The sequence below is a fragment of the Centrocercus urophasianus genome, unplaced genomic scaffold (genome assembly GCF_019232065.1).
Source record: "Centrocercus urophasianus isolate 14NV4802_14NV808 unplaced genomic scaffold, USGS_Curo_1.0 seq_12, whole genome shotgun sequence".
Taxonomy (NCBI): Eukaryota; Metazoa; Chordata; class Aves; order Galliformes; family Phasianidae; genus Centrocercus; species Centrocercus urophasianus.
In genome coordinates this window covers 60,113,631-60,126,052 of record NW_024884364.1, presented here as the reverse complement: position 1 = coordinate 60,126,052, position 12,422 = coordinate 60,113,631, and the positions used below count along the sequence as shown (strand labels likewise).

Sequence of the window (12,422 nt, the reverse complement as noted above, 5' to 3'; positions counted from 1 at the left end):
GCCAGGGCGGCCGCAGCGGGGCGGGGCGGGGAGCCCCGGGAGGCGCCCGCGGCACGGAGGCTGGCCCCGCCCGGTCCGCCGCCGGCCCGCGGCTCTCGGCGGCGGGGCTCGCCGCCCGCCTTCCTCCTCCTACTCCTCCGCCTCTCTGAGATCCCCTCGAGGAAACGAGTGACGGGGAGGAGGGGGCTGCAGCCCGTGCCCGGCGTCCCGGCGGGATCTCAAGAGCCGGGGCACGGCCGGGCGGAACGGGACGGGGCAGCCCCGCTGCGGGCCGCCGAGGCCGGGGCCGCCGGCCGGGCCCCGCTATCCCTGGCGGCGCGGCGCCCCCTGCTGCCTCCGCGCGACCCCGATCACCGCGGGCTGCAGAGATGGGCAGGAGGGATCGGGCCCCGGGGTTTTGTTCACGGCTCCGTGTCACCGCCGTGGGCTTTCAAAGTAAGCTACAGCCGTTGCTCGTGTGGGATGTGAGGGCTTGCAGGAGCCGTCCTGTTTCTCCCTCAAGTGATGCCTTTAAAATCGACTTCTGAAAGCTGTGTCAGGAGGACAGTTCACAGTCCTTCCATCAGTTGTAGGACTCCACAAAGCAATTCTGATGTGTAAAGCAAGATGAGGGCTCTGATGTCCTAAGGTTAATCCAGCCACTGTGGAGTAAGGTGTACTAAACATCAGTCAACGAAAAGCGCTGAATTTCTGCTGCTCCTGTGGTGCTGCAGTGCAGAGGGAATAATACCAAAGAGAAGCCCGTGGTGCGGTCAGGTCACTGCTTGCAGTGCCCAGTAATCCAACCCATGTCCTTGTGGAGAGAAATCCCAACCTCACCAGTTTTAAACTGTAGAAAGTACTGATGCACAGGGAATTGTGAAATACAGCACCAAGGTCTTGGGCTTCTCTGGGGTAAAACTTGATTTAAGAGGAGGAACAGAGGGCTGTAAGGATGAAGGCGTCAGCAGGGAGGGAGCACTGGAACATCTGTAATGAGAAGCACAATCTCTTTAACATCTCAGGTTGCTCTGTTCTGAGGTGAAAATGGTCAGAGCATGTGGCAGAAAGTGCTCTTGCACCACTGTAAAGCCAGAGCACACCTGGTGACCTGATGGATGTGTTTCATCTGTCCTCCTATTCAACTTGACCTGTCACCAGGCTTCCCTGAGTTCCACAGAATCACGGAATCATTAAGGTTGGAAAAGACCTCTCTGATCATCTAATCCAACCACCAGCCCATCCCCACCATGCCCACTGACCACGTCCCTCATTGCCACATACACACAGCTCTTGAACACCTCCAGGGTTGGTGATGGACACCTCCTCGGGCAGCCTCATCACTCCTCATCACTCCTTCTGAAAAGAAATTTTTTCTAATATTCAACCTGAGCCTCCCCTGGTGCAACTTAAGGCTATTCCCTCTTGCCCCCATTACCTGTCCTCAAACCATAGAAAACACAGAGGGGATGGGAGGCTCCCTTGACATCATTGCAGCTTTAGAAAGGTGCAGAAGTGCAAAACATACTCTGATTGTTGCCAATCGGAGACACAGAGAAATACGCAGAAGGCTGGGATAAAACACATAAAAAAGAACGGAAAGAGATGATTTAACAGGTCTTGGTTTATTTTAAGGAAATGTGGATTTTGTTTAATTTCCCTGTCTCAGCTGCCAAAACTTCTAGCTTCAGATTATAAGTGCGAAGTGATTATTTGTGAAGTCATTAAGTAATGTGATTAGCACGACTCTTAAGCAGAGGTGCTGCCTTACACGCAATGATGGTGTGGCACATTTTGCTGTACATCCCTACATTTGGGTGTTTGAGGACCTGACTGGTGAACAGTTACTGTTCCAGGCTGTGGAGTGACTTCACTCCCATGGTGGATGGAATAAAATCCTTCATGGCACTTTAACTTTCTTTGAAGGGTACCTTCAAACAAAAAGGGACTCAGAAAGGCAAAATGCTGTTTCAGGAGAGCAAAAGCTGTTGAGAAGTTCTAGGACTTCATTTGCAATTTTCCTGAATAGTAATCATGTACTGGCTACTGATTAGTGTCTCAGAAAAGTGGAGGGGAAGGGAATGGAAAGGGACAGGAAGGGTAAAATCAGGAGGGGAGGGGAGGGGAGGGCAGGGGAAGGGAGGGAGGGGAGAGGAGGAGAAGGGAAGGGAGGGGAGGGGAGGGGAGGGGAGGAGAAGGAAAGGAAGGGAAGGGGAGGGGAGGGAAGGGACTGCCTGTTTTACTTTTTTTTTTTTTTTTTTCCCCTGCATTTGGTAGGGAATACCATCCCTGGTATTTGGTTCAGAGCAAGATATAGTGATGGCTTTTTTCTCTCCATGCCTGTATCTATGTTGGTTTTGAAGGCATTTTCTGGGAACAGCATGTGGCTGTCACACCTTCGGCTTTGCCTTCATACACGTACATGCTGCTCTTGAAAATGGCTAGGTTTTTACCAGTCTCCTACCAAATGAGATTTAATTATGCAGAAATTACTCACAGTCTTTGCTTGTGTTTTTCCTCTGCATGTAAGGGTGTACAACACAACAATTCAGCTTATTTAAAAATTCAGCTTATTTACACAGCTAGGGAACACTTGAACACTTGCCTATTGAATGACATGTAATGGGTGGCTCTTATTTCTATGACTCTTAACAAAACTGTAAAGCACTATAGAAATGCTGGGCATTATTATTATTTTAGAATGAGACAATGTTATTAAACTTGCAGCAGAATACACATCAGTGCTCTTTTGCTATTGAATTTTCCCTCATTGTCTAAATGGTTGTTCAGTTACGCTTACATTACTTGTATTATTTGCATTTAGAATAATAATAATTAAAAAAAAAGGGTGCAGTGGATAAATCTATCTGCCTAGATGTACATCTCTTTCCATTGTCAAAGCCTTGCTACTCACGCTGGGAGAGTAGGCTGCCTGTTGTTTGTCAAAAGATATATTGTACAGAAGCACGGTCTGAAAATCCTTATGGAAACTACAGCAGATCCGCAGTCCCAAAAAACCTTGGATGTGAGAGCACCTGTCCTGCCAGCGGATGTGTGACAGCCTACCTAGCATCCAGGTCTATGGCATTTATTTGAGATGGCCTCATGTAAGACAGACATAGAAAATCTGTTCTCCATGCCAAATTAAGTGACAGGTTAAGGAGAGCTTGTTCTTTAAATTTCTCTGGATTGCATTCTAACAAATAAACAAATAAGAACAAAAAAACCTTTGCTTGGTTTGTGTTAAGCAACAGCACTGAAATCACAAAGGAAAGAAGCACATTCATATATCTCTGCAATCTCCTTGTACTTAGGCTGGTCACACTGGCCGCAGGTGAGAAAGCTGTGTGCCTACAGGTGCAGCTACATGGCAGCAGATGCTTAGGCAGCTCTACATCTGCCCTGCCTTGTCTACCTCAACAGCCCTGGATGGATGTTCAGCTCCCTTCCCTCACCTATACATTCAGCATCTCTCCATGAAAATATAACCCTGAGAAGAAAAAATCCAAAGACTTTTTGTAATAAAAATGGCAGATCAATGTTAAAACTCTATGCGTTAGGAAAATGACTGCATTATATTGTGGCTTTGATTCAACAGACTTGTGAATTAAAATGGTACTTCCTCACGGACTACACTGTGTCCTCTGCCAGTCTTAGTTCATCAGCCAATTAATCCACAGCAGTTTTTCTGCAAATTTTATCACATTCTGTGTAGCTTGATCTTACAATGATGTGGATGCAGGCAGGCCAGCTGTTGTCATTTGTGCAGCTTTCCTTAAATGTCCAGCCCTCACTGATAAGGTACCACACTTCCAGCACAGTTATACAACATCCTTCTACATGAGTTTCCAGATGCATCTTGGGCTATTAAAAAACTTAAACTTCAGTTTTTACTATAACCTTTTTTTTTAAAGGGATGAAAGATAGCTTCAAACATTCATAAGGTTACCTTCTCTGCAGTAAATTATGTGTAAATTATGCAAATGGTTTTTAATCTTGGTGGAAATCAGCTTGATGTCATAAAATGATGAAGAGGAATATTGTTCCAGTCCCAAGGAGCTTTTGCAGGTCATGAGCACAGTGACAACCTATTTGGTCTTTGCTCTGCCTAGGAATCAGTTACAGTTCCGTAAGATGGCAAAAAAATACATTCTATTTCTTCTCTCTTCGTCATGGATTGTAAATTTGATTAAATTGTCTTCACTTAGACACTTAAATTTTTCTTTAAAATGGAAAGATACTTCTGTTAGTGATGAATTCATTTAGCCCATTCATCAAGATATTTTTTCCGGCTCATTGGTTTCTTTGTATTATTCCTTTACACTAATCCTTCCCACTAACTCACATGTAAAATTAACAGTATCTTCCTTGGCGGATATCTGAGAAAATGGCTTCTTGTGATACTTCACAAGACTGCATTCTGCAGCAGGGAGAAGGGCCCTGGTTTGGCAAAGCTGCACATCGTGCTGTCACTGCAGGATCACCCGGCCCATAGAGGTGCAGGCATAGCATCGTGAGTTATTCCTCTGTTGTGATCTCTGTCTCACAACCAAAAGACAAATAACTCCATCACTGTCCTATCAATAACCACAAGAGATTGCCATGGTTAATCTATGTATTTTTAATTAGTAGATTTTTAGAGATTAAAATTAGTAGTTTAATCTTCTTGTGCTGCGATTGTTTTTAAAGGCTCAGTTGCTAGGCCTACTAGCTGTGTGCCCTCATAGACACTGAACTGTGTTCAGCTGGGGCTGCTCAATATTTACAGCTTTAATCAGGGCTACTCAGCTACTGAGCTTGAAGCAGGCCGCCAAGGCAGCTCGTTTGCCCAGAGCCGTGGCTGTTCTGGAGCCTATCTTGCACAGCAGCTGTGTGTGTGTTTCAGAGGCAGTGGAGATGCCTTGGTGGCTGGTTCCCACCTGCCGCAAGCAAAGGCCCCAGGCCTCCTGTCACCAGAAGGGCCAGATGCTGCTGTTCTGAACAACCAAGTTATTAGCATGTTCCTTGAACTTTAACTAGCACTCAGTCTGCAGGAACCACTACTGTAAGTGTATCGATGCAACATCAAGTTATTAACAAACCATCTCCAGCGAAACCACGAACTGAAAGAATACTACGAACTATAAAATCTTTCATTTCTTTATCATACCTCTGACCTGACAATTTTTTTTAAAGGAGAATTAATTTGATTTTCTTGCATGTGGCTCAGGGATAACTTTGACTTTTATTTGTAAAAGTTGGAAGAATAATGGTTAATTACCATACATAAGAGAAAACACATGTTCTTTCAATCAGCATTGACTTATTTAAATCAAAGAGGAAAAACAGTAACCAACAATGCTGCCAAAATAAATGTTTAATAGAGCACCAGGCTGTAATTTTCTGTATAATGAGGCATACCATCTCTAGGAACAAAATGGTTACCATCTCTGCAGACAGCCGTGTACTCAGAAACATAAAGATGCAATACACAAAGTCTTCACTCTTTCAAGCTACAGACAATACAGGCAGCGAATAACTCAATAGACTTTATTAATATTCAAACAAGCAGCTGTCAACACTTCATCCCAGAATAAGCTGAAGCTCCTTACCTAGCTTTTACTACTGTAATTGCCCAGTTCACTGGCAGTAGGTTAGAAAACATGCAACACTAATGAACCCCCCTGCTTCTCTTGGCCCACCATTTACTCCTTCTTAAAGTGAAAAACATTTACTACATGTGCAATACCACACTCCCAAGAGGCTTCAGGTTCAAAAGAGACATTTCAATTTTGTTTCTTAGCAACACACATACAATAAAACTGAAAAACCGTACAAACTGTAATCTGTGTTGTTTTAAACTATAATGCAGTACTTTGCCATTGCTAAAGAGGTATGCCATTACAATAGCTTTACAGTGTCTCTTACCATCAGACATATGTGGTTTTATTTTCCTATGCTAGACTGCCTGCTGCAGAAGATACTTTTGAAGACACTGTAGTATTTTCATGAATAATAAATAAAGAGGTAAGTCCTGCTCTAATAAGGACACACTTGTTGGGATTATGATGCGGTCTCTTACATCAGAAGAGATTTTTGATGTTTGCTTTACAGGGCAACTTACAAGGACTTAATTCCTAGAATGAGTGTCTGCCATCTTCCAATCCAGGGCTAAAAGGATTTGTACAGGACTTCTTTCTTGGAGGGACAACAGGCCAGCCCCTGTATTGTCTTCTCCCCCTTCCAATTCCCTCATTAACTGACTTGATGTGACTGAACACTATGTTATGGTTTCTTGACTTTAATGTGGAGTTGAGGAAAAAGAGAAGCCAGCCTGGTCCCCGAAGGCACACAGAGAAACATGCCCTACAGAGTGGCTTTCAAAATGTCACTCATTACAGCTATATGGCTCTTTCCCTCAGTCATTTCGTGTAATTATTTCCCCAATGCCTACAAAGAAATAGAAAAGATGTGGTATTTATCTTTTTCCTATGTTTTTATCCTTCAGTATATATTTATCTTTAAAATTCAGAAATGACTCATCTCTAAACTCTGCAGTACTTATGTTCTGTAAGTGCTTGGTAATAACAGCTCCAGAGCACGAACACTACATTTTCAATAGGCCAGCATTAGACAGGAGGAAACAACAACATTTGCTCTATAAAGAAGTGCTGTCTTGTTATCTAATATAGCAGGAGAGAGAAAATAAAATTGTATATATGGTGTGCCGTTGTCCAGTGGCTTTGAAATATCCAATTCAAGAAAGGCTGCAGCATCTCCGCTTTGCATCATGACTTATCTCACTAAGCAACCGTCTGCTCCCAGCCTTCTTTGTGCTGATTTTATACTTTGCCTTCCCTCAGTTAGGCTCTTCTGCAGACTAACTCGTATTTTCCAACAGTGTGAACTGAAGAAGCAATCTCACATTTTCTGAGAAAACTGGCTAAGTGAAGGCAAATAAGCATCTAACACCAGAGATGTAACTTCTGAGGTATTTAACATTGATGATAGCTAAAGAAACAATACCACGCAGAAACACCAGGTGGAACTAGGAGAAGAGAGAAGAAGGAAAGGAAGAAAATATCCTCTTCAGTTTGCTAAGTTTTCTGAAGAAATGCATTTTCTAAAAGTAGTTTCAGCAGAAAATGACTTATTTACTTATATTTCGCTAATTATCGACTTCTCTGTGTGCACACAAAATTAACAGGCTGATTGGCTCTTAAGAGCAAAGAGGCAAACACTCAGTTCAGAAATAATGAACGTGATCGCTCAGCCTAATATGATAACCCAGCCTGACATCTCCTTTCTCAGGCAAAAAGCTGGGGGCAAGGCATAAAGCTTCCTTGCGCTGTGCTCCCATTACCTGTGTTTTTGGAAAAGCTGAACACTTTGTAGATTTTGCTGAGGTCAACTGAAAGTTATGGTTGCTGTCTGCCTTTGCAAATGAGGTTATAAAAGTCAACAAGCTCCGTCAAAATAGTAGAGGAAATGAATCACATGGTGAAAGGCCACAGTTTCTCTGTCAGAAATAGCTCATTCAGCTGACTTTAGCCATCTCAATAACACAAAAGAAGGAGGCTTTACCCTAGCAGAGACCATTGCAATGCACGTCCCGAGGATCAATAGCCCTTCGTTTGCACTTAAACCCCAAATAGGAAATCACCCTCAGCACAGTGAGATGCTGCCTATGCGTTTTGCAGGGAGTGTAAATGAGATGCAGGGAGTTTGTGCAGCCTGCACTTCTGGGCAGCTATCAAAGGAGGAGATGATCAGTAGAAGCAGCTCCAAACCTTGTCCCTCTGCAGTCAGTGGCAGTGCTGCTCATCTGCCTGTACAAAGAAATTGTGCTAGGAAGTATTTCAGGTTTGCTGTCATTAGCTTTTGCTTCTACAGGAAACAGAACTGCCAGATCCTATGGGATTCAGCAAAAGGGGCACCACAATCTGACGCTGCTGCTCATCTGCAATTCTGCTCGATTTTGTAATTTTATATGAGCTTTAATACCCATTCAGCTATCACTGTTTAACTTCAAGTCACTCTCCAAGTTGAACTGTTGAAATCTCTTCCTATCAAACAATCCAGAATATATCTAAAGATGTTTTAAAGCATAGAAAACCTTAAAAATTCTGTTTCTGTTGATGAGAAATACTTAATGCAGAAATGCCATATCAAATACATGATCAGTACCACAGTAATAAACCAAGAAGCCAGTGCATGGCATTCAAGGTATGAGGTTTACATGGAGGCATTCAAAATTTCTGAGTAGAGAAGAGCCATCACCAGCCCCAGGCTTTCTCTGTGAGCATCAATTCACAAATCAGCATTCACTTTTCACAGCTTCTCTGGGATTTACCTGTCTCATGAGCATCACAATCAGAGCACTTGTTTGCTGCATCTCTTACAGAAAGAAAACACAAAAAGATATTGAATGCAATCAAAGCATATTTTCTTTCATTTACAGTAAGATTCACTATATATCCAGCTTTCTATTTACTGAAAAAGTGATTCTTTCGACTGTGTTAATTTTCCTTTTTCTCATTTCCCACTGAGAGAGCAAACTATAATAGCTGATAACTGGAAGGCCAGTTCACACAGGCTTACTCCTGTAATAACTTGCCCTTGTGCAAAAAAAAAACATTGATGTGGAGCAGCAGAGCAGCGTTTATACCTCATTTGCAGAGCATAAATTATATAGCCCTGAATACTGCAGATTAGGTTTTCCACCCCATAACTTAAAACTCAACATAATCAATAAAATTACAGACTACAACATCGCCTTTCCAGACCACATTTGCATGTCATTGGTGTTACTGTGTGTTGTAAAAATCTGCTTGGGCAGGAAATGCTAGTCCAAGAAGTCGGGAAATGTGGAAGAGGATCTTCTTTCTCACAGGAAAAGTGCAGTGTAGATTGTTTGCTCCAAAATTCTGGCTGGGAACTCATCTCTGCTGGACACATGTAGAATGTAGAAGAGGTGTTTGTAGCCTAACAGTAGTTTACAGTAGGTATATTAGTAATGGCATTAAATCATTATCACTAGAAAATGATACGTTCTGGTGAGAAGTCAGGTTGCTTTTCAGGAACAGCACCATCCTGTGCTTTGTTTTACCAATCACACAACAAAAATGTGCAGAGGCAATGTGATGTGGACCTCTGTGCAAGTAGGGCTGTACTGGCTTGATTGCTTCCTAATGAGCCAAGCTGCCCGTTTATGCAAATGAACCAGCCAAGCCTTGTCATATTAACAGTGTATCAAACTACTAAAAATATTTCTGAAAAATGAGCTGGGAGAAAAAGATATAGCTTTACTACTTCCTGCTTTTACTTTGCATCAGTATGTTCATAAATGTTGATAATAAGCTAAAATGAAGCCCTCGGAATCTGTGCCTCCTCAAGATGTGCTGCACAGATACATGAAGGAGAAGAGCGGCAACCACATCCTTCACTGGTGGGAAGCAGTGGATAACAATTATTCCATCCTTTTTGGTGCTCAACAGAAATCAGAAATATTGGCTGGGCACACCAGTGAGGCGTTTTTCCCAAAGCAGGCACCTGAACGTGAAGTCTCAGCTGTGGAGAAGCACTGAGTAGCAGCTTGCACTGATGCTGCCATCAGTATCTTGAAAGTGCCAGAGATACAGAGCTCTTGTCTGTGGGGTCAGGTCCCTTTTGGTGGACTCTTGCAAAGTGGCTTCTACATATCTTGGGGAAGAAAAGATCTGAGCAATTGAACTCCTTCCTGGCAAAGCAAAAATGAGGTCTAGCACTTCCAAACAGGACTTCCTATGAAATATGAGGCTCAGTTTGGCTGTTTCTGTTATCTACGTTTATTAAAATCACTGAAGGAAGCATGAGCTTCTGCTTTCATAGAAATGCAAATTAGCATGTTTGCTTTTAAAGTACCTTGTGTGTAGTTTAAAAATGCAAAGGAGAAAAGGTTTTAAGAAGAATGGATGCCAAGAAAAATCAAAAGAGAACTGAGGGCAGCAGAGGTTCAATCTGCTCTGGCTAAATGAACAGCTTAAGCATTACTGTCTGACATTCCTTTGGAGGCATATCCTTGCCAAAGACGCCATGGACACCCATGGTATTGCAAGCACATCCCAGAATAACAAAAGAGAGGGATGTTTTGCAGTCTATGCCTCAGCAACTTGAATAAATGCCCAGCTCTGGAGGAGAGGGACCCTAGCTCAGTGTGCATGGTATCTCCACAAACAGCTGGTACCCTGCCGGTGCTGGCAAAGCAGCTGCCTGCCTTTGGAACTGATCTCCCCACAACACACACACTCGTTTCTGCCTGCTAACAGCTCTTTCTCCATCACCAGCCCAAGCAACTTCAACCCTTCACACTAGCAGCATGCCCTCCTCTGCCACCACCCTCTGGGGTAACACATTCCAAAACAAACACCATAGCCAGACTGTGGGCTGCAGCTGCTCCACAAGCACTAAGCCACAGACTGGTCTGGAGAAGCCATCCGCAGAGAGGTACTGATAGCACAGAGGTCCCTCCACCTAGGCAGAGCTATAGAGCCGGTGGTAGAGCTTTGACTACTGCTTTCTGACAGCGAAGCACATTTTCAGCGCTTATCTCTCGGTTCTCACAACATCTATTGAAGTAGCATGTGAAGATAAAAATGTAATAGACCTTCTGAAAAAGCCATTATATATTCACCCTAGTTTTTGGGGGGTTTTTTTGTTTGTTTTTTTTGTTTGTTTGTTTGTTTTGTTTTTATTAGAATGAGCTGCTCTCTGCCTCAGAAAACAAGTAGGAGGTTTCTGCAGGCTTGCAAGAGCTGTCTGTTGCTTGCTGAAAGGAGCTCTCAGAAATTAGCCTGGTTTTATGGCAAACCACCCTGCAGAAAAAAAAGAGAAGTGAGCTTTTTGAAAACTTTGCATAAAAAGGAACTGCCATCACAGAGAGGGACCAGAGAAGCTTTATTATTTGACTCCTCATAGAAGCACTTGCCAAGGTTTTTAAACCTGACCTTGTTGCTATTTCCAAAACATGGAGGGACCACTCCCATGACTGCAGTGCTGTGATAGGTGGCTACAAGCTCTTCAGAAGGGATAGACGAGGAAAGAAGGGTGGTGGGGTGGCCCTTTATATTAAAGACTGTTTCGAGGTTGAAGAGCTTGGGGTTGGGAATGATAGAGTGGAGTGTCTATGGGTAAGGATCAGGCCGAAGGGCTGTAGGGGCAGCATCCTGGTGGGGGTCTGTTATAGACCGCCTAATCAGGACAAAGAGTTGGACGAGGCATTCTATGAGCAGCTCGTGGAAGTCATGCGATCGCCAGCACTTGTTCTGATGGGAGACTTCAACTTCCCTGATATATGTTGGAAATGTAATATAGCGCAGAGGAAGGAGTCCAGGAGGTTTCTAGACTGCGTGGAAGATAGCTTCCTTACGCAACTGGTAGGAGAGCCTACCAGGGCGGTGCTCTGCTGGACCTGGTCTTCGCTAACAGAGAAGGACTGGTGGGAGAAGTGAAGGTTGGGGACCATCTTGGGCAGAGTGACCACAGAATTGTAGAATTCTCCATTCTTGAGGATTCCAATAGAATGACCAGCAAAACTACCTTCTTGAACTTCCAGAGGGCGGACTTTGATATCAGGGCGCTTTGGGCGCTCAGGAATTTGTTCAGGGCACTTGTAGCATGGGTCCCTTGGGAGTCGCTTCTCAAGTGTAAAGGGGCCCAGGAAGCATGGACGTTCCTCAAGACTGAAATCTTAAAGGCACAAGAACAGGCTGTCCCTGAGTGCCATAGGGCAAGCCATAGGGGAAGTCGACTGGTGTGGATGAGCCAGGAACTGTTGAGACTCTGGGAGAAAAAGAGAGTCCACGTCCTCTCTAGGGGACGTAGGCTACTTGGGGAGATTACAAAGTAGCTGCTAAGGTATGCAGGGAGAAAGTTAGGAAGGTGAAAGCCCAACTTGAACTCAGGTTGGCCTCTGCAGTAAAAAACAATAAAAAATCCTTTTATAAATGTATCAACGGCAAAAGAAAAACCGAAGATAATTCTCATCCTATACTTGATGCAGCAGGGAATGTGGTCACTGAGGACAGGGAGAGGGCTGAGATCCTCAATGCCTTCTTTACATCTGCCTTTAATAGCCAGTTAAAGAGTGATATAGCCAGGCCAGTTATCCTCTGGGCTTTTTATGCCCTGATCTGGAAGTCTGGGACGCTGCTCAGAATATGCCTCCAGTGATTCCAGTGGAGACAGTCAGAGAGCTTCTCCTCCATCTGGACTGTCACAAGTCCATGGGACCGGATGGGCTGCAACCTCAGGTGCTGAGAGAGCTGGAGGGGGTGATTGCCAAGCTGCTCTTGGCCATCTATCAATGTTCCTGGTTAACTGGTGAGGTCCCAGAGGATTGGAGGCTTGCTGATGTGACTCCCACCTTCAAGAAGAGCCATAAGGAGGATCCGGGAAACTATAGGCCTGTTAGCCTGACCTCAGTA

General features: G+C 44.1%; 1 protein-coding gene across 1 annotated transcript in view; it reads right to left on the bottom strand.

Moving 5' to 3' along the window:
- The window catches only part of SH3RF3 (SH3 domain containing ring finger 3), a 270,256-nt gene that overhangs the window by 234,624 nt on the left and 23,210 nt on the right, over window positions 1-12,422 (bottom strand). The gene's annotated exons all lie outside the window — the stretch shown is intronic.